The 15185-nt window shown below is 44.1% G+C and overlaps 39 non-coding genes across 39 annotated transcripts; all 39 read right to left on the bottom strand.

Moving 5' to 3' along the window:
- Positions 1-52: 52 nt before the first annotated feature.
- Positions 53-134, bottom strand: TRNAL-UAG (transfer RNA leucine (anticodon UAG)). The gene has a single exon. It is a non-coding gene; the product is annotated as a tRNA-Leu (tRNA).
- A 361-nt stretch (positions 135-495) lies between these two features.
- TRNAL-AAG (transfer RNA leucine (anticodon AAG)) lies at positions 496-577 on the bottom strand. Its single transcript has one exon. It is a non-coding gene; the product is annotated as a tRNA-Leu (tRNA).
- A 374-nt stretch (positions 578-951) lies between these two features.
- TRNAL-AAG (transfer RNA leucine (anticodon AAG)) lies at positions 952-1033 on the bottom strand. Its single transcript has one exon. It is a non-coding gene; the product is annotated as a tRNA-Leu (tRNA).
- A 663-nt stretch (positions 1034-1696) lies between these two features.
- TRNAL-AAG (transfer RNA leucine (anticodon AAG)) lies at positions 1697-1778 on the bottom strand. Its single transcript has one exon. It is a non-coding gene; the product is annotated as a tRNA-Leu (tRNA).
- A 70-nt stretch (positions 1779-1848) lies between these two features.
- On the bottom strand, positions 1849-1930 carry TRNAL-AAG (transfer RNA leucine (anticodon AAG)). The gene has a single exon. It is a non-coding gene; the product is annotated as a tRNA-Leu (tRNA).
- A 69-nt stretch (positions 1931-1999) lies between these two features.
- TRNAL-AAG (transfer RNA leucine (anticodon AAG)) lies at positions 2000-2081 on the bottom strand. Its single transcript has one exon. It is a non-coding gene; the product is annotated as a tRNA-Leu (tRNA).
- A 221-nt stretch (positions 2082-2302) lies between these two features.
- On the bottom strand, positions 2303-2384 carry TRNAL-UAG (transfer RNA leucine (anticodon UAG)). The gene has a single exon. It is a non-coding gene; the product is annotated as a tRNA-Leu (tRNA).
- Positions 2385-2745: 361 nt separating this feature from the next.
- TRNAL-AAG (transfer RNA leucine (anticodon AAG)) lies at positions 2746-2827 on the bottom strand. Its single transcript has one exon. It is a non-coding gene; the product is annotated as a tRNA-Leu (tRNA).
- Positions 2828-3807: 980 nt separating this feature from the next.
- Positions 3808-3889, bottom strand: TRNAL-AAG (transfer RNA leucine (anticodon AAG)). Its single transcript has one exon. It is a non-coding gene; the product is annotated as a tRNA-Leu (tRNA).
- Positions 3890-4368: 479 nt separating this feature from the next.
- On the bottom strand, positions 4369-4450 carry TRNAL-AAG (transfer RNA leucine (anticodon AAG)). Its single transcript has one exon. It is a non-coding gene; the product is annotated as a tRNA-Leu (tRNA).
- Positions 4451-4796: 346 nt separating this feature from the next.
- Positions 4797-4879, bottom strand: TRNAL-AAG (transfer RNA leucine (anticodon AAG)). Its single transcript has one exon. It is a non-coding gene; the product is annotated as a tRNA-Leu (tRNA).
- Positions 4880-4949: 70 nt separating this feature from the next.
- TRNAL-AAG (transfer RNA leucine (anticodon AAG)) lies at positions 4950-5031 on the bottom strand. Its single transcript has one exon. It is a non-coding gene; the product is annotated as a tRNA-Leu (tRNA).
- Positions 5032-5252: 221 nt separating this feature from the next.
- On the bottom strand, positions 5253-5333 carry TRNAL-AAG (transfer RNA leucine (anticodon AAG)). Its single transcript has one exon. It is a non-coding gene; the product is annotated as a tRNA-Leu (tRNA).
- Positions 5334-5554: 221 nt separating this feature from the next.
- On the bottom strand, positions 5555-5636 carry TRNAL-UAG (transfer RNA leucine (anticodon UAG)). Its single transcript has one exon. It is a non-coding gene; the product is annotated as a tRNA-Leu (tRNA).
- Positions 5637-6452: 816 nt separating this feature from the next.
- TRNAL-AAG (transfer RNA leucine (anticodon AAG)) lies at positions 6453-6533 on the bottom strand. Its single transcript has one exon. It is a non-coding gene; the product is annotated as a tRNA-Leu (tRNA).
- A 527-nt stretch (positions 6534-7060) lies between these two features.
- On the bottom strand, positions 7061-7142 carry TRNAL-AAG (transfer RNA leucine (anticodon AAG)). The gene has a single exon. It is a non-coding gene; the product is annotated as a tRNA-Leu (tRNA).
- A 69-nt stretch (positions 7143-7211) lies between these two features.
- On the bottom strand, positions 7212-7293 carry TRNAL-UAG (transfer RNA leucine (anticodon UAG)). Its single transcript has one exon. It is a non-coding gene; the product is annotated as a tRNA-Leu (tRNA).
- Positions 7294-7665: 372 nt separating this feature from the next.
- Positions 7666-7747, bottom strand: TRNAL-AAG (transfer RNA leucine (anticodon AAG)). Its single transcript has one exon. It is a non-coding gene; the product is annotated as a tRNA-Leu (tRNA).
- A 70-nt stretch (positions 7748-7817) lies between these two features.
- TRNAL-UAG (transfer RNA leucine (anticodon UAG)) lies at positions 7818-7899 on the bottom strand. Its single transcript has one exon. It is a non-coding gene; the product is annotated as a tRNA-Leu (tRNA).
- Positions 7900-8120: 221 nt separating this feature from the next.
- TRNAL-AAG (transfer RNA leucine (anticodon AAG)) lies at positions 8121-8203 on the bottom strand. Its single transcript has one exon. It is a non-coding gene; the product is annotated as a tRNA-Leu (tRNA).
- Positions 8204-8272: 69 nt separating this feature from the next.
- TRNAL-UAG (transfer RNA leucine (anticodon UAG)) lies at positions 8273-8354 on the bottom strand. Its single transcript has one exon. It is a non-coding gene; the product is annotated as a tRNA-Leu (tRNA).
- Positions 8355-8725: 371 nt separating this feature from the next.
- TRNAL-AAG (transfer RNA leucine (anticodon AAG)) lies at positions 8726-8807 on the bottom strand. Its single transcript has one exon. It is a non-coding gene; the product is annotated as a tRNA-Leu (tRNA).
- A 374-nt stretch (positions 8808-9181) lies between these two features.
- On the bottom strand, positions 9182-9263 carry TRNAL-AAG (transfer RNA leucine (anticodon AAG)). Its single transcript has one exon. It is a non-coding gene; the product is annotated as a tRNA-Leu (tRNA).
- A 220-nt stretch (positions 9264-9483) lies between these two features.
- On the bottom strand, positions 9484-9565 carry TRNAL-AAG (transfer RNA leucine (anticodon AAG)). Its single transcript has one exon. It is a non-coding gene; the product is annotated as a tRNA-Leu (tRNA).
- A 221-nt stretch (positions 9566-9786) lies between these two features.
- TRNAL-AAG (transfer RNA leucine (anticodon AAG)) lies at positions 9787-9868 on the bottom strand. The gene has a single exon. It is a non-coding gene; the product is annotated as a tRNA-Leu (tRNA).
- Positions 9869-10242: 374 nt separating this feature from the next.
- On the bottom strand, positions 10243-10324 carry TRNAL-AAG (transfer RNA leucine (anticodon AAG)). The gene has a single exon. It is a non-coding gene; the product is annotated as a tRNA-Leu (tRNA).
- Positions 10325-10545: 221 nt separating this feature from the next.
- TRNAL-UAG (transfer RNA leucine (anticodon UAG)) lies at positions 10546-10627 on the bottom strand. Its single transcript has one exon. It is a non-coding gene; the product is annotated as a tRNA-Leu (tRNA).
- Positions 10628-11001: 374 nt separating this feature from the next.
- Positions 11002-11083, bottom strand: TRNAL-AAG (transfer RNA leucine (anticodon AAG)). Its single transcript has one exon. It is a non-coding gene; the product is annotated as a tRNA-Leu (tRNA).
- Positions 11084-11757: 674 nt separating this feature from the next.
- TRNAL-AAG (transfer RNA leucine (anticodon AAG)) lies at positions 11758-11839 on the bottom strand. Its single transcript has one exon. It is a non-coding gene; the product is annotated as a tRNA-Leu (tRNA).
- A 70-nt stretch (positions 11840-11909) lies between these two features.
- TRNAL-AAG (transfer RNA leucine (anticodon AAG)) lies at positions 11910-11990 on the bottom strand. Its single transcript has one exon. It is a non-coding gene; the product is annotated as a tRNA-Leu (tRNA).
- A 220-nt stretch (positions 11991-12210) lies between these two features.
- TRNAL-AAG (transfer RNA leucine (anticodon AAG)) lies at positions 12211-12292 on the bottom strand. Its single transcript has one exon. It is a non-coding gene; the product is annotated as a tRNA-Leu (tRNA).
- A 70-nt stretch (positions 12293-12362) lies between these two features.
- Positions 12363-12443, bottom strand: TRNAL-AAG (transfer RNA leucine (anticodon AAG)). The gene has a single exon. It is a non-coding gene; the product is annotated as a tRNA-Leu (tRNA).
- A 374-nt stretch (positions 12444-12817) lies between these two features.
- Positions 12818-12899, bottom strand: TRNAL-UAG (transfer RNA leucine (anticodon UAG)). The gene has a single exon. It is a non-coding gene; the product is annotated as a tRNA-Leu (tRNA).
- Positions 12900-12969: 70 nt separating this feature from the next.
- TRNAL-UAG (transfer RNA leucine (anticodon UAG)) lies at positions 12970-13051 on the bottom strand. Its single transcript has one exon. It is a non-coding gene; the product is annotated as a tRNA-Leu (tRNA).
- A 374-nt stretch (positions 13052-13425) lies between these two features.
- Positions 13426-13507, bottom strand: TRNAL-AAG (transfer RNA leucine (anticodon AAG)). Its single transcript has one exon. It is a non-coding gene; the product is annotated as a tRNA-Leu (tRNA).
- A 69-nt stretch (positions 13508-13576) lies between these two features.
- TRNAL-UAG (transfer RNA leucine (anticodon UAG)) lies at positions 13577-13658 on the bottom strand. Its single transcript has one exon. It is a non-coding gene; the product is annotated as a tRNA-Leu (tRNA).
- Positions 13659-14032: 374 nt separating this feature from the next.
- Positions 14033-14114, bottom strand: TRNAL-AAG (transfer RNA leucine (anticodon AAG)). The gene has a single exon. It is a non-coding gene; the product is annotated as a tRNA-Leu (tRNA).
- A 221-nt stretch (positions 14115-14335) lies between these two features.
- Positions 14336-14417, bottom strand: TRNAL-UAG (transfer RNA leucine (anticodon UAG)). Its single transcript has one exon. It is a non-coding gene; the product is annotated as a tRNA-Leu (tRNA).
- A 374-nt stretch (positions 14418-14791) lies between these two features.
- TRNAL-AAG (transfer RNA leucine (anticodon AAG)) lies at positions 14792-14873 on the bottom strand. The gene has a single exon. It is a non-coding gene; the product is annotated as a tRNA-Leu (tRNA).
- Positions 14874-15185: the final 312 nt, after the last annotated feature.

Below are 15185 nucleotides of genomic sequence, written 5' to 3'. Positions count from 1 at the left end.
CAATCTATTAAGGAAAAGCTTCATATTATTAATCCTAGAGAAGAAAATAGGCTGATAGATGTGGGATTCGAACCCACGCCCCCGAAGAGACTGGTGCCTAAAACCAGCGCCTTAGACCACTCGGCCACTCTACCTGGAAACAAAAGTCACCTCAGACTAATAAGCAAAAGCTTAATATTATTAATTCTAGAAAACAAAGTAGGCTGATAGATTTGGGATTCGAACCCACGCCCCGAAGGGAATGGTGCCTTAAACCACTCGGCCACTGTACCTGGAAACACAAGTCACCTCAGACTTATAAGCAAAAGCTTTATATTATTAATCCTAGAAAACAAAATAGATTGATAGAAGTGGGATTCGTACTCACGCCCTCCTAAGAGACTGGTGCCTTAAACCAGGGCCTTAGACCACCCGGCCACTCTACCCGAAAGCAAAAGTAAACTCGGTCTATTAAGGAAAAGCTTCATATTATTAATCCTAGAGAAGAAAATAGGCTGATAGAGGTGGGATACGAACCCACGCCCCCGAAGAGACTGGTGCCTTCAACCAGCGCCTTAGACCACTCGGCCACTCTACCTGGAAACAAAAGTCACCTCAGACTAATAAGCAAAAGCTTAATATTATTAATTCTAGAAAACAAAGTAGGCTGATAGATGTGGGATTCTAACTCACGCCCCGAAGGGAATGGTGCCTTAAACCAGCGCCTTAAACCACTCGGCCACTCTACCTGGAAACAAAAGTCACCTCAGACTTATAAGCAAAAGCTTCATATTATTAATCCTAGAAAACGAAATAGATTGATAGAAGTGGGATTCGAACTCACGCCTTCCTAAGAGACTGGTGCCTTAAACCAGGGCCTTAGACCACCCGGCCACTCTACCCGAAAGCAAAAGTAAACTCAGTCTATTAAGGAAAAGCTTCATATTATTAATCCTAGAGGAGAAAATAGGCTGATAGAGGTGGGATTCGAACCCACGCCCCCGAAGAGACTGGTGCCTTAAACCAGCGCCTTAGACCACTCGGCCACTCTACCTGGAAACAAAAGTCACCTCAGTCTAATAAGCAAAAGCTTAATATTATTAATTCTAGAAAACAAAGTAGGCTGATGAATGTGGGATTCGAATCCACGCCCTCGAAGAGACTGGTGCCTAAAACCAGCGCCTTAGACCACTCGGCCACTCTACCTGGAAACTAAAGTCACCTCAGACTAATAAGCAAAAGCTTAATATTATTAATTCTAGAAAACAAAGTAGGCTGATAGATGTGGGATTCGAACCCACGCCCCGAAGGGAATGGTGCCTTAAACCACTCGGCCACTCTACCTGGAAACAAAGTCACCTCAGACTAATAAGCAAAAGCTTAATATTATTAATTCTAGAAAACAAAGTAGGCTGATAGATGTGGGATTCGAACCCTTGCCCCGAAGGGAATGGTGCCTTAAACCAGCGCCTTAAACCACTCGGCCACTCTACCTGGAAACAATAATCACCTCAGACTTATAAGCAAAAGCTTCATATAATTAATCCTAGAAAACAAAATAGATTGATAGAAGTGGGATTCGAACTCACGCCCTCCTAAGAGACTGGTGCCTTAAACCAGCGCCATAGACCAACCGGCCACTCAACCCGCAAGCAAAAGTAAACTCAGTTTATTAAGCAAAAGCTTCATATTATTAATCCTAGAGAACAAAATAGGCTGATAGAGGTGGGATTTGAACCCACGCCCCCAAAGAGACTGGTGCCTTAAACCAGCGCCTTAGACCATTCGGCCACTCAACCCGCAAGCAAAAGTAAACTCAGTTTATTAAGCAAAAGCTTCATATTATTAATCCTAGAGAACAAAATAGGCTGATAGAGGTGGGATTTGAACCCACGCCCCCAAAGAGACTGGTGCCTTAAACCAGCGCCTTAGACCACTCGGCCACTCTACCTGGAAACAAAACTCATCTCAGACTAATAAGAAAAGCTTCATATTATTAATTCTAGAGAACAAAATAGGCTGATAGAGGTGGGATTCGAACCCACGCCCCCGAAGAGACTGGTGCCTTAAACCAGCGCCTTAGACCACTTGGCCACTCTACCTGGAAGCAAAACTCACCTCAGACTAATAAGCAAAAGCTTAATATTATTAATTCTAGAAAACAAAGTAGGCTGATAGATGTGGGATTCGAACCCATGCCCCGAAGGGAATGGTGCCTTAAACCAGTGCTTTAGACCACCCTACCACTCTACCCGAAAGCAAAAGTAAACTCAATCTATTAAGGAAAAGCTTCATATTATTAATCCTAGAGAAGAAAATAGGCTGATAGATGTGGGATTCGAACCCACGCCCCCGAAGAGACTGGTGCCTAAAACCAGCGCCTTAGACCACTCGGCCACTCTACCTGGAAACAAAAGTCACCTCAGACTAATAAGCAAAAGCTTAATATTATTAATTCTAGAAAACAAAGTAGGCTGATAGATTTGGGATTCGAACCCACGCCCCGAAGGGAATGGTGCCTTAAACCACTCGGCCACTGTACCTGGAAACACAAGTCACCTCAGACTTATAAGCAAAAGCTTTATATTATTAATCCTAGAAAACAAAATAGATTGATAGAAGTGGGATTCGTACTCACGCCCTCCTAAGAGACTGGTGCCTTAAACCAGGGCCTTAGACCACCCGGCCACTCTACCCGAAAGCAAAAGTAAACTCGGTCTATTAAGGAAAAGCTTCATATTATTAATCCTAGAGAAGAAAATAGGCTGATAGAGGTGGGATACGAACCCACGCCCCCGAAGAGACTGGTGCCTTCAACCAGCGCCTTAGACCACTCGGCCACTCTACCTGGAAACAAAAGTCACCTCAGACTAATAAGCAAAAGCTTAATATTATTAATTCTAGAAAACAAAGTAGGCTGATAGATGTGGGATTCTAACTCACGCCCCGAAGGGAATGGTGCCTTAAACCAGCGCCTTAAACCACTCGGCCACTCTACCTGGAAACAAAAGTCACCTCAGACTTATAAGCAAAAGCTTCATATTATTAATCCTAGAAAACAAAATAGATTGATAGAAGTGGGATTCGAACTCACGCCTTCCTAAGAGACTGGTGCCTTAAACCAGGGCCTTAGACCACCCGGCCACTCTACCCGAAAGAAAAAGTAAACTCAGTCTATTTAGGTAAAGCTTCATATTATTAATCCTAGAGGAGAAAATAGGCTGATAGAGGAGGAATCGAACCCACGCCCCCGAAGAGACTGGTGCCTTAAACCAACGCCTTAGACCACTCGGCCACTCTACCTGGAAACAAAAGTCACCTCAGACTAATAAGCAAAAGCTTAATATTATTAATTCTAGAAAACAAAGTAGGCTGATAGATGTGGGATTCGAACCCTTGCCCCGAAGGGAATGGTGCCTTAAACCAGCGCCTTAAACCACTCGGCCACTCTACCTGGAAACAAAAGTCACCTCAGACTAATAAGCAAAAGCTTAATATTATTAATTCTAGAAAACAAAGTAGGCTGATAGATGTGGGATTCGAACCCTTGCCCCGAAGGGAATGGTGCCTTAAACCAGCGCCTTAAACCACTCGGCCACTCTACCTGGAAACAAAAGTCACCTCAGACTTATAAGCAAAAGCTTCATATTATTAATCCTAGAAAACAAATTATTTTGATAGAAGTGGGATACGAACTCACGCCCTGGTAAGAGACTGGTGCCTTAAACCAGCGCCTTAGACCAACCGGCCACTCACCCCGCAAGCAAAAGTAAACTCAGTTTATTAAGCAAAAGCTTCATATTATTAATCCTAGAGAACAAAATAGGCTGATAGAGGTGGGATTCGAACCCACGCCCCCAAAGAGACTGGTGCCTTAAACCAGCGCCTTAGACCACTCGGCCACTCTACCTGGAAACAAAACTCACCTCAGACTAATAAGAAAAGCTTCATATTATTAATCCTAGAGAACAAAATAGGCTGATAGAGGTGGGATTCGAACCCACGCCCCCGAAGAGACTGGTGCCTTAAACCTCAGACTAATAAGCAAAAGCTTAATATTATTAATTCTAGAAAACAAAGTAGGCTGATAGATGTGGGATTCTAACCCACGCCCCGAAGGGAATGGTGCCTTAAACCAGCGCCTTAAACTACTCGGACACTCTACCTGGAAACAAAAGTCACCTCAGACTTATAAGCAAAAGCTTCATATTATGAATCCTAGAAAACGAAATAGATTGATAGAAGTGGGATTCGAACTCACGCCTTCCTAAGAGACTGGTGCCTTAAACCAGGGCCTTAGACCACCCGGCCACTCTACCCGAAAGCAAAAGTAAACTCAGTCTATTAAGGAAAAGCTTCATATTATTAATCCTAGAGGAGAAAATAGGCTGATAGAGGTGGGATTCGAACCCACGCCCCCGAAGAGACTGGTGCCTTAAACCAGCGCCTTAGACCACTCGGCCACTCTACCTGGAAACAAAAGTCACCTCAGTCTAATAAGCAAAAGCTTAATATTATTAATTCTAGAAAACAAAGTAGGCTGATGAATGTGGGATTCGAATCCACGCCCTCGAAGAGACTGGTGCCTAAAACCAGCGCCTTAGACCACTCGGCCACTCTACCTGGAAACTAAAGTCACCTCAGACTAATAAGCAAAAGCTTAATATTATTAATTCTAGAAAACAAAGTAGGCTGATAGATGTGGGATTCGAACCCACGCCCCGAAGGGAATGGTGCCTTAAACCACTCGGCCACTCTACCTGGAAACAAAAGTCACCTCAGACTTTATATTATTAATCCTAGAAAACAAAATAGATTGATAGAAGTGGGATTCGAACTCACGCCCTCCTAAGAGACTGGTGCCTTAAACCAGGGCCTTAGACCACCCGGCCATTCTACCCGAAAGCAAAAGTAAACTCAGTCTATTAAGCAAAAGCTTCATATTATTAATCCTAGAGAAGAAAATAGGCTGATAGAGGTGGGATTCGAACCCACGCCCCCGAAGAGACTGGTGCCTTAAACCAGCGCCTTAGACCACTTGGCCACTCTACCTGGAAGCAAAACTCACCTCAGACTAATAAGCAAAAGCTTCCTATTATTAATCCTAGAAAACAAAGTAGGCTGATAGATGTTCGATTCGAACCCACGCCCCGAAGGGAATGGTGCCTTAAACCAGCGCTTTAAACCACCCTACCATTCTACCCGAAAGCAAAAGTAAACTCAGTCTATTCAGCAAAAGCTTCATATTATTAATCCTAGAGAAGAAAATAGGCTGAAAGAGGTGGGATTCGAACCCACGCCCCGAAGAGACTGGTGCCTTAAACCAGCGCCTTAGACCACTTGGCCACTCTACCTGGAAGCAAAACTCACCTCAGACTAATAAGCAAAAGCTTCCTATTATTAATCCTAGAAAACAAAGTAGACTGATAGATGTGGGATTCGAACCCACGCCCCGAAGGGAATGGTGCCTTAAACCAGCGCTTTAGACCACCCTACCACTCTACCCGAAAGCAAAAGTAAACTCAATCTATTAAGGAAAAGCTTCATATTATTAATCCTAGAGAAGAAAATATGCTGATAGAGGTGGGATTCGAACCCACGCCCCCGAAGAGACTGGTGCCTAAAACCAGCGCCTTAGACCACTCGGCCACTCTACCTGGAAACAAAAGTCACCTCAGACTAATAAGCAAAAGCTTAATATTATTAATTCTAGAAAACAAAGTAGGCTGATAGATTTGGGATTCGAACCCACGCCCCGAAGGGAATGGTGCCTTAAACCACTCGGCCACTCTACCTGGAAACAAAAGTCACCTCAGTCTTATAAGCAAAAGCTTTATATTATTAATCCTAGGAAACAAAATAGATTGAAAGAAGTGGGATTCGAACTCACTCCCTCCTAAGAGACTGGTGCCTTAAACCAGGGCCTTAGACCACCCGGCCACTCTACCCGAAAGCAAAAGTAAACTCAGTCTATTAAGGAAAAGCTTCATATTATTAATCCTAGAGAAGAAAATAGGCTGATAGAGGTGGGATACGAACCCACGCCCCCGAAGAGAATGGTGCCTTCACCAGCGCCTTAGACCACTCGGCCACTCTACCTGGAAACAAAAGTCACCTCAGACTTATAAGCAAAAGCTTAATATTATTAATTCTAGAAAACAAAGTAGGCTGATAGATGTGGGATTCTAACCCACGCCCCGATGGGAATGGTGCCTTAAACCAGCGCCTTAAACCACTCGGCCACTCTACCTGGAAACAAAAGTCACCTCAGACTTATAAGCAAAAGCTTCATATTATTAATCCTTGAAAACAAAATATTTTGATAGAAGTGGGATACGAACTCACGCCCTCCTAAGAGACTGGTGCCTTAAACCAGCGCCTTAGACCAACCGGCCACTCAACCCGCAAGCAAAAGTAAACTCAGTTTATTAAGCAAAAGCTTCATATTATTAATCCTGGAGAACAAAATAGGCTGATAGAGGTGGGATTCTAACCCACGCCCCGAAGGGAATGGTGCCTTAAACCAGCGCCTTAAACCACTCGGCCACTCTACCTGGAAACAAAAGTCACCTCAGACTTATAAGCAAAAGCTTCATATTATTAATCCTTGAAAACAAAATATTTGGATAGAAGTGGGATACGAACTCACGCCCTCCTAAGAGACTGGTGCCTTAAACCAGCGCCTAAGACCAACCGGCCACTCAACCCGCAAGCAAAAGTAAACTCAGTTTATTAAGCAAAAGCTTAATATTATTAATTCTAGAAAACAAAGTAGGCTGATAGATGTGGGATTCTAACCCACGCCCCGAAGGGAATGGTGCCTTAAACCAGCGCCTTAAACCACTCGGCCACTCTACCTGGAAACAAAAGTCACCTCAGACTTATAAGCAAAAGCTTCATATTATTAATCCTTGAAAACAAAATATTTTGATAGAAGTGGGATACGAACTCACGCCCTCCTAAGAGACTGGTGCCTTAAACCAGCGCCTTAGACCAACCGGCCACTCAACCCGCAAGCAGAAGTAAACTCAGTTTATTAAGCAAAAGCTTCATATTATAAATCCTAGAGAACAAAATAGAATGATAGAGGTGGGATTCGAACCCACGCCCCCAAAGAGACTGGTGCCTTAAACCAGCGCCTTAGACCACTCGGCCACTCTACCTGGAAACAAAACTCACCTCAGACTAATAAGAAAAGCTTCATATTATTAATCCTAGAGAACAAAATTGGCTGATAGAGGTGGAATTCGAACCCACGCCCCCGAAGAGACTGGTGCCTAAAACCAGCGCCTTAGACCACTCGGCCACTCTACCTGGAAACAAAAGTCACCTCAGACTAATAAGCAAAAGCTTAATATTATTAATTCTAGAAAACAAAGTAGGCTGATAGATGTGGGATTCGAACCCTTGCCTCGAAGGGAATGGTGCCTTAAACCAGCGCCTTAAACCACTCGGCCACTCTACCTGGAAGAAAAACTCACCTCAGACTAATAAGCTAAAGCTTCCTATTATTAATCCTAGAAAACAAAGTAGGCTGATAGTTGTGGGATTCGAACCCACGCCCCGAAGGGAATGGTGCCTTAAACCAGCGCTTTAGACCACCCTACCACTCTACCCGAAAGCAAAAGAAAACTCAGTCTATTAAGCAAAAGCTTCATATTATTAATCCTAGAGAAGAAAATAGGCTGATAGAGGTGGGATTCGAACCCACGCCCCCGAAGAGACTGGTGCCTTAAACCAGCGCCTTAGACCACTCGGCCACTCTACCTGGAAACAAAAGTCACCTCAGACTAATAAGCAAAAGCTTAATATTATTAATTCTAGAAAACAAAGTAGGCTGATGGATGTGGGATTCGAATCCACGCCCTCGAAGAGACTGGTGCCTAAAACCAGCGCCTTAGACCACTCGGCCACTCTACCTGGAAACAAAAGTCACCTCAGACTAATAAGCAAAAGCTTAATATTATTAATTCTAGAAAACAAAGTAGGCGGATAGATGTGGGATTCGAACCCTTGCGCCGAAGGGAATGGTGCCTTAAACCAGCGCCTTAAACCACTCGGCCACTCTACCTGGAAACAAAAGTCACCTCAGACTTATAAGCAAAAGCTTCATATTATTAATCCTTGAAAACAAAATATTTTGATAGAAGTGGGATTCGAACTCACGCCCTCCTAAGAGACTGGTGCCTTAAACCAGCGCCTTAGACCACTCGGCCACTCTACCTGGAAACAAAACTCACCTCAGACTAATAAGAAAAGCTTCATATTATTAATCCTAGAGAACAAAATTGGCTGATAGAGGTGGAATTCGAACCCACGCCCCCGAAGAGACTGGTGCCTAAAACCAGCGCCTTAGACCACTCGGCCACTCTACCTGGAAACAAAAGTCACCTCAGACTAATAAGCAAAAGCTTAATATTATTAATTCTAGAAAACAAAGTAGGCTGATAGATGTGGGATTCGAACCCTTGCCCCGAAGGGAATGGTGCCTTAAACCAGCGCCTTAAACCACTCGGCCACTCTACCTGGAAGCAAAACTCACCTCAGACTAATAAGCTAAAGCTTCCTATTATTAATCCTAGAAAACAAAGTAGGCTGATAGATGTGGGATTCGAACCCACGCCCCGAAGGGAATGGTGCCTTAAACCAGCGCTTTAGACCACCCTACCACTCTACCCGAAAGCAAAAGAAACTCAGTCTATTAAGCAAAAGCTTCATATTATTAATCCTAGAGAAGAAAATAGGCTGATAGAGGTGGGATTCGAACCCACGCCCCCGAAGAGACTGGTGCCTTAAACCAGCGCCTTAGACCACTCGGCCACTCTACCTGGAAGCAAAAGTCACCTCAGACTAATAAGCAAAAGCTTAATATTATTAATTCTAGAAAACAAAGTAGGCTGATAGATGTGGGATTCTAACCCACGCCCCGAAGGGAATGGTGCCTTAAACCAGCGCCTTAAACCACTCGGCCACTCTACCTGGAAACAAAAGTCACCTCAGACTTATAAGCAAAAGCTTCATATTATTAATCCTAGAAAACAAAATATTTTGATCGAAGTGGGATTCGTACTCACGCCCTCCTAAGAGACTGGTGCCTTAAACCAGCGCCTTAGACCAACCGGCCACTCAACCCGCAAGCAAAAGTAAACTCAGTTTATTAAGCAAAAGCTTCATATTATTAATCCTAGAGAACAAAGTAGGCTGATAGAGGTGGGATTCGAACCCACGCCCCCGAAGAGACTGGTGCCTTAAACCAGCGCCTTAGACCACTTGGCCACTCTACCTGGAAGCAAAACTCACCTCAGACTAATAAGCAAAAGCTTCCTATTATTAATCCTAGAAAACGAAATAGGCTGATAGATGAGGGATTCGAACCCACGCCCCGAAGGGAATGGTGCCTTAAACCAGCGCTTTAGACCACCCTACCACACTACCCGAAAGCAAAAGTAAACTCAGTCCATTAAGCAAAAGCTTCATATTATTAATCCTAGAGAAGAAATAGGCTGATAGAGGTGGGACTCGAACCCACGCCCCCGAAGAGACTGGTGCCTTAAACCAGCGCCTTAGACCACTTGGCCACTCTACCTGGAAGCAAAACTCACCTCAGACTAATAAGCAAAAGCTTCCTATTATTAATCCTAGAAAACAAAGTAGGCTGATAGATGTGGGATTCGAACCCACGCCCCGAAGGGAATGGTGCCTTAAACCAGCGCTTTAGACCACCCTACCACTCTACCCGAAAGCAAAAGAAAACTCAGTCTATTAAGCAAAAGCTTCATATTATTAATCCTAGAGAAGAAAATAGGCTGATAGAGGTGGGATTCGAACCCACGCCCCCGAAGAGACTGGTGTCTTAAACCAGCGCCTTAGACCACTTGGCCACTCTACCTGGAAGCAAAACTCACCTCAGACTAATAAGCAAAAGCTTCCTATTATTAATCCTAGAAAACAAAGTAGGCTGATAGATGTGGGATTCGAACCCACGGCCCGAAGGGAATGGTGCCTTAAACCAGCGCCTTAAACCACTCGGCCACTCTACCTGGAAACAAAAGTTACCTCAGACTTATAAGCAAAAGCTTCATATTATTAATCCTAGAAAACAAAATAGATTGATAGAAGTGGGATTCGAACTCACGCCTTCCTAAGAGACTGGTGCCTTAAACCAGGGCCTTAGACCACGCGGCCACTCTACCCGAAAGCAAAAGTAAACTCAGTCTATTAAGGTAAAGCTTCATATTATTAATCCTAGAGGAGAAAATAGTCTGATAGAGGTGGGAATCGAACCCACGCCCCCGAAGAGACTGGTGCCTTAAGCCAGCGCCTTAGACCACTCGGCCACTCTACCTGGAAACAAAACTCACCTCAGACTAATAAGCAAAAGCTTCCTATTATTAATCCTAGAAAACAAAGTAGGCTGATAGATGTGGGATTCGAACCCACGCCCCGAAAGGAATGGTGCCTTAAACCAGCGCTTTAGACCACCCTACCACTCTACCCGAAAGCAAAAGTAAACTCAATCTATTAAGGAAAAGCTTCATATTATTAATTCTAGAGAAGAAAATAGGCTGATAGAGGTGGGATTCGAACCCACGCCCCCGAAGAGACTGGTGCCTAAAACCAGCGCCTTAGACCACTCGGCCACTCTACCTGGAATGAAAAGTCACCTCAGACTAATAAGCAAAAGCTTAATATTATTAATTCTAGAAAACAAAGTAGGCTGATAGATGTGGGATTCTAACCCACGCCCCGAAGGGAATGGTGCCTTAAACCAGCGCCTTAAACCACTCGGCCACTCTACCTGGAAACAAAAGTCACCTCAGACTTATAAGCAAAAGCTTCATATTATTAATCCTACAAAACAAAATATTTTGATCGAAGTGGGATTCGTACTCACGCCCTCCTAAGAGACTGGTGCCTTAAACCAGCGCCTTAGACCAACCGGCCACTCAACCCCCAAGCAAAAGTAAACTCAGTTTATTAAGCAAAAGCTTCATATTATTAATCCTAGAGAACAAAGTAGGCTGATAGAGGTGGGATTCGAACCCACGCCCCCGAAGAGACTGGTGCCTTAAACCAGCGCCTTAGACCACTCGGCCACTCTACCTGAAAACAAAAGTCACCTCAGACTAATAAGCAAAAGCTTAATATTATTAATTCTAGAAAACAAAGTAGGCTGATAGATGTGGGATTCGAACCCTTGCCCCGAAGGGAATGGTGCCTTAAACCAGCACCTTAAACCACTCGGCCACTCTACCTGGAAACAAAAGTCACCTCAGACTAATAAGCAAAAGCTTAATATTATTAATTCTAGAAAACAAAGTAGGCTGATAGATGTGGGATTCGAATCCAAGCCCTCGAAGAGACTGGTGCCTAAAACCAGCGCCTTAGACCACTCGGCCACCCTATCTGGAAACAAAAGTCACCTCAGACTAATAAGCAAAAGCTTAATATTATTAATTCTAGAAAACAAAGTAGGCTGATAGACGTGGGATTCGAACCCTTGCCCCGAAGGGAATGGTGCCTTAAACCAGCGCCTTAAACCACTCGGCCACTCTACCTGGAAGCAAAACTCACCTCAGACTAATAAGCAAAAGCTTCCTATTATTAATCCTAGAAAACAAAGTAGGCTGATAGATGTGGGATTCGAACCCACGCCCGAAGGGAGTGGTGCCTTAAACCAGCGCTTTAGACCACCCTACCACTCTACCCGAAAGCAAAAGAAAACTCAGTCTATTAAGCAAAAGCTTCATATTATTAATCCTAGAGAAGAAAATAGGCTGATAGAGGTGGGATTCGAACCCACGCCCCCGAAGAGACTGGTGCCTTAAACGAGCGCCTTAGACCACTTGGCCACTCTACCTGGAAGCAACACTCACCTCAGACTAATAAGCAAAAGCTTCCTATTATTAATCCTAGAAAACAAAGTAGGCTGATAGATGTGGGATTCGAACCCACGCCCCGAAGGGAATGGTGCCTTAAACCAGCGCCTTAAACCACTCGGCCACTCTACCTGGAAGCAAAACTCACCTCAGACTAATAAGCAAAAGCTTCCTATTATTAATCCTAGAAAACAAAGTAGGCTGATAGATGTGGGATTCGAACCCACGCCCGAAGGGAGTGGTGCCTTAAACCAGCGCTTTAGACCACCCTACCACTCTACCCGAAAGCAAAAGAAAACTCAGTCTATTAAGCAAAAGCTTCATATTATTAATCCTAGAGAAGAAAATAGGCTGATAGAGGTGGGATTCGAACCCACGCCCCCGAAGAGACTGGTGCCTTAAACGAGCGCCTTAGACCACTTGGCCACTCTACCTGGAAGCAACACTCACCTCAGACTAATAAGCAAAAGCTTCCTATTATTAATCCTAGAAAACAAAGTAGGCTGATAGATGTGGGATTCGAACCCACGCCCCGAAGGGAATGGTGCCTTAAACCAGCGCCTTAAACCACTCGGCCACTCTACCTGGAAACAAAAGTTACCTCAGACTTATAAGCAAAAGCTTCATATTATTAATCCTAGAAAACAAAATAGATTGATAGAAGTGGGATTCGAACTCACGCCTTCCTAAGAGACTGGTGCCTTAAACCAGGGCCTTAGACCACCCGGCCACTCTACCCGAAAGCAAAAGTAAACCCAATCTATTAAGGAAAAGCTTCATATTATTAATCCTAGAGAAGAAAATAGGCTGATAGAGGTGGGATACGAACCCACGCCCCGAAGGGAATGGTGCCTTAAACCAGCGTTTTAGACCACCCTACCACTCTACCCGAAAGCAAAAGTAAACTCAATCTATTAAGGAAAAGCTTCATATTATTAATCCTAGAGAAGAAAATAGGCTGATAGAGGTGGGATTCCAACCCACGCCCCCGAAGAGACTGGTGCCTAAAACCAGCGCCTTAGACCACTCGGCCACTCTACCTGGAAACAAAAGTCACCTCAGACTAATAAGCAAAAGCTTAATATTATTAATTCTAGAAAACAAAGTAGGCTGATGGATGTGGGATTCGAATCCACGCCCTCGAAGAGACTGGTGCCTAAAACCAGCGCCTTAGACCACTCGGCCACTCTACCTGGAAACAAAAGTCACCTCAGACAAATAAGAAAAAGCTTAATATTATTAATTCTAGAAAACAAAGTAGGCTGATAGATGTGGGATTCGAACCCTTGTCCCGAAGGGAATGGTGCCTTAAACCAGCGCCTTAAACCACTCGGCCACTCTACCTGGAAACAAAAGTCACCTCAGACTTATAAGCAAAAGCTTCATATCATTAATCCTTGAAAACAAAATATTTTGATAGAAGTGGGATTCGAACTCACGCCCTCCTAAGAGACTGGTGCCTTAAACCAGCGCCTTAGACCAACCGGCCACTCAACCCGCAAGCAAAAGTAAACTCAGTTTATTAAGCAAAAGCTTCATATAATTAATCCTAGAGAACAAAATAGGCTGATAGAGGTGGGATTCGAACCCACGCCCCCAAAGAGACTGGTGCCTTAAACCAGCGCCTTAGACCACTCGGCCACTCTACCTGGAAACAAAACTCACCTCAGACTAATAAGAAAAGCTTCATATTATTAATCCTAGAGAACAAAATTGGCTGATAGAGGTGGAATTCGAACCCACGCCCCCGAAGAGACTGGTGCCTAAAACCAGCGCCTTAGACCACTCGGCCACTCTATCTGGAAACAAAAGTCACCTCAGACTAATAAGCAAAAGCTTAATATTATTAATTCTAGAAAACAAAGTAGGCTGACAGACGTGGGATTCGAACCCTTGCCCCGAAGGGAATGGTGCCTTAAACCAGCGCCTTAAACCACTCGGCCACTCTACCTGGAAACAAAAGTTACCTCAGACTTATAAGCAAAAGCTTCATATTATTAATCCTAGAAAACAAAATAGATTGATAGAAGTGGGATTCGAATTCACGCCTTCCTAAGAGACTGGTGCCTTAAACCAGGGCCTTAGACCACGCGGCCACTCTTCCCGAAAGCAAAAGTAAACTCAGTCTATTAAGGTAAAGCTTCATATTATTAATCCTAGAGGAGAAAATAGTCTGATAGAGGTGGGAATCGAACCCACGCCCCCGAAGAGACTGGTGCCTTAAACCAGCGCCTTAGACCACTCGGCCACTCCACCTGGAAACAAAACTCACCTCAGACTAATAAGCAAAAGCTTCCTATTATTAATCCTAGAAAACAAAGTAGGCTGATAGATGTGGGATTCGAACCCACGCCCCGAAGGGAATGGTGCCTTAAACCAGCGCTTTAGACCACCCTACCACTCTACCCGAAAGCAAAAGTAAACTCAATCTATTAAGGAAAAGCTTCATATTATTAATCCTAGAGAAGAAAATAGGCTGATAGAGGTGGGATTCGAACCCACGCCCCCGAAGAGACTGGTGCCTAAAACCAGCGCCTTAGACCACTCGGCCACTCTACCTAGAAGCAAAAGTCACCTCAGACTAATATGCAAAAGCTTAATATTATTAATTCTAGAAAACAAAGTAGGCTGATAGATGTGGGATTCTAACCCACGCCCCGAAGGGAATGGTGCCTTAAACCAGCGCCTTAAACCACTCGGCCACTCTACCTGGAAACAAAAGTCACCTCAGACTTATAAGCAAAAGCTTCATATTATTAATCCTACAAAACAAAATATTTTGATCGAAGTGGGATTCGTACTCACGCCCTCCTAAGAGACTGGTGCCTTAAACCAGCGCCTTAGACCAACCGGCCAATCAATCCGCAAGCAAAAGTAAACTCAGTTTATTAAGCAAAAGCTTCATATTATTAATCCTAGAGAACAAAGTAGGCTGATAAAGGTGGGATTCGAACCCACGCCCCCGAAGAGACTGGTGCCTTAAACCAGCGCCTTAGACCACTCGGCCACTCTACCTGAAAACTAAAGTCACCTCAGACTAATAAGCAAAAGCTTAATATTATTAATTCTAGAAAACAAAGTAGGCTGATAGATGTGGGATTCGAACCCTTGCCCCGAAGGGAATGGTGCCTTAAACCAGCGCCTTAAATCACTCGGCCACTCTACCTGGAAACAAAAGTCACCTCAGACTTATAAGGAAAAGCTTCATATTATTAATCCTAGAAAACAAAATATTTTGATCGAAGTGGCATTGGAACTCACGCCCTCCTAAGAGACTGGTGCCTTAAATTAGCGCCTTAGACCAACCGGCCACTCAACCCGCAAGCA

The sequence above is a fragment of the Phalangium opilio genome, unplaced genomic scaffold (genome assembly GCF_054372755.1).
Source record: "Phalangium opilio isolate 3A_F unplaced genomic scaffold, DU_Popi_V2 ptg000246l_1, whole genome shotgun sequence".
Taxonomy (NCBI): domain Eukaryota; kingdom Metazoa; phylum Arthropoda; class Arachnida; order Opiliones; family Phalangiidae; genus Phalangium; species Phalangium opilio.
The sequence above is the reverse complement of the archived record's forward strand: the minus strand, read 5'-3'. Positions and strand labels throughout refer to the sequence as shown.